The 2,500-nt window shown below is 21.1% G+C and overlaps 1 protein-coding gene across 1 annotated transcript in view; it reads right to left on the reverse strand.

The window, feature by feature from the left end:
* The window catches only part of LOC147466706 (uncharacterized), an 8,823-nt gene that overhangs the window by 4,882 nt on the left and 1,441 nt on the right, over positions 1 to 2,500 (reverse strand). The gene's annotated exons all lie outside the window — the stretch shown is intronic.

Genomic DNA, 2,500 nt, shown 5'->3' on the forward strand with positions numbered 1-2,500 from the left:
ATATGATATTAATAACAATAATAATAGTAATTAAATACCATTAATGATAATAATGAAAATAACAATAATGATATCAATAGTAGTAGGAATGATAATAATGATAATAATAACAATAATGATAATAGTAATGATTATAAATAATAATAATAATAATAATAATAATAATAATAGTAATAATGATATAATCAATAGTAAAAATAGTAACAATAGTAAAATATAAAAATTATAAGAATAAAGACAACAACAATAGTAATAATAAAAATACGGTTTCATATAACCCTGTAGCTCCGCCTCCCGCTGGTGTCGTCACTACTTGCTAGCCAATCAGACGACAGAAACGGTAACGGGATTTTATGCGATGTTTTCCTATTGGCTGTGAGAGCGAGAGGGACAAAATCGTATCTTTTGATTGGCTGAGCAAGACATAAGTTTGGGTGGGACTTGCTCATGGCCACAGAAAAATGAGGATAATACAATAATAATGGCAATAATAATAATAATGATAATAGTCCTAACGATGGTGATGATGATGGTAATGATAATAATAAAGATAATCCTCATAATAATGGTGAAGACGATAGTGATGATAAAAATGATACTAGGTTATGGTAATGATGGTGAAGATAATGATGAGAGTAATGATAATGTTAATGATAATAATAGCAATAATAATTGTAATGACAATAAAAATAATAATGAAAATAAATAATAAATGATAATAAGAATAAGGGTAATTTATTGAAGATGATAATTAAAGAAAAGAAGAAAAAAAGAAAACTATAACAGCAACAACAATACCAATAATGATGATTATTATGATGATAACAAAAGTAATAATAATGATGATGATAATGACAAAAATAATAATAATAAAAACATAATGATATGGTCATAATGATAATGGTAATAAAAAAGTAACAATGATGGTAATGATGTTATCAATAATAATAATTGACAATAATGATGATGATAATAATAATAATAATAATAGCAATAATAAAGATAGTAATAATAATGATAACAATGATAACAGCAGTAGTAGCAATAAAAATAACACTAATAGTAATGATAATAATAATAGTACTGGCAATAATGATGAGTGATAATAATAATAATAAGGATATATCAATAATAATGATATTAATAATAATAGTGGTGAAAATAATATTGATAACGATAAGAGTGATAAAAGTTGTAATGATAATGATAATAAAAATAATAGTGATGCTAATAATAATAATAATAATAATAATAATAATAATAATGATAATGATAATGATAATAATAATAATAATAATGATAATAATAATAATAATAATAATAATAATAAGCATGATAAAAATGATAATAATAATCATATTGATAGTAAATAATGATAATAATAATGCCAATATTAATGATAATGATAATAACATTAACAATGATAATGATAATAATAATAATAATAATAATAATAATAACAACAGTAATAACAATAATAATAACAATATCAATAATGATAAAAAAAAAAGAAAATATAGAAAATGATAATAAGAATAACAATAGATACAATAATAATGACAATAATAGTCGTTATAATAAAAATGAAAATGAAAAAAAAATAAGTGAATGATAATAATGCCGCTAATAAAAGCAACAAGAGTCAAAAAAGCAACTACCACGAAATCACATCCGCTTTGCAACATGCATTTGTCACCACTAAAAAAAACAAAAAAACAAACAAACAAGAAAACAAGAATCAAACAAACAAACAAATAAAAAACTCTGGAAGAAAACGCGTCTCATAAACACTTTTTATGCTTAAAAAATGATTGTCATATAAAAAAAAGATAATTTGTTATTACTAATTCCCTTTTTTTTGCAGTAGCAACAATAGTTACCCAGGTAACGAGAAAGGAAAAATAACCATGAGTAATATAAATTCTAGTTGTGATAAAGTAACTCAAATGATATAATATAACTATAAATAATATGATAAATAATATACTAACGATAAAGATAATAATAGTAATGGAGACTATGATAAAATTATGATAATTATAATAAGAATGGCAGTATGAAGGAGAAAATAGTAATAACTTTGATTAAATTAATTACCTGATATAGATACGTAATAATAGTACTAGTAATAACAATAATGATGATGATAATGATGATAAAATAATAAGGGAATAATATTGATGATAATAAGGATAACAAGAACAAATAAACTATAATAACAATAACAATAATAACTACAATAGTAATGATAATAATGATGATAGCAATGCTAATAACAATAACACTGATAAGAATAATAACTATAATAATAATAATGATAACAATAATAGTAATAATAACATTGATAATAAGGATATTAATAGTGATAATAATAATAATGATAATAATAATAATAATAATAATAATAATAATAATAATAATAATAATAATAATAATGATAATAATGAAAATGCTATTAATAACAACAGCAATAACTGCAATGGCATAAGAGTAACAACAC

The sequence above is a fragment of the Penaeus japonicus genome, unplaced genomic scaffold (genome assembly GCF_977035675.1).
Source record: "Penaeus japonicus unplaced genomic scaffold, GWHDUDI00000001_assembly GWHDUDI00000042, whole genome shotgun sequence".
Lineage (NCBI taxonomy): Eukaryota > Metazoa > Arthropoda > Malacostraca > Decapoda > Penaeidae > Penaeus > Penaeus japonicus.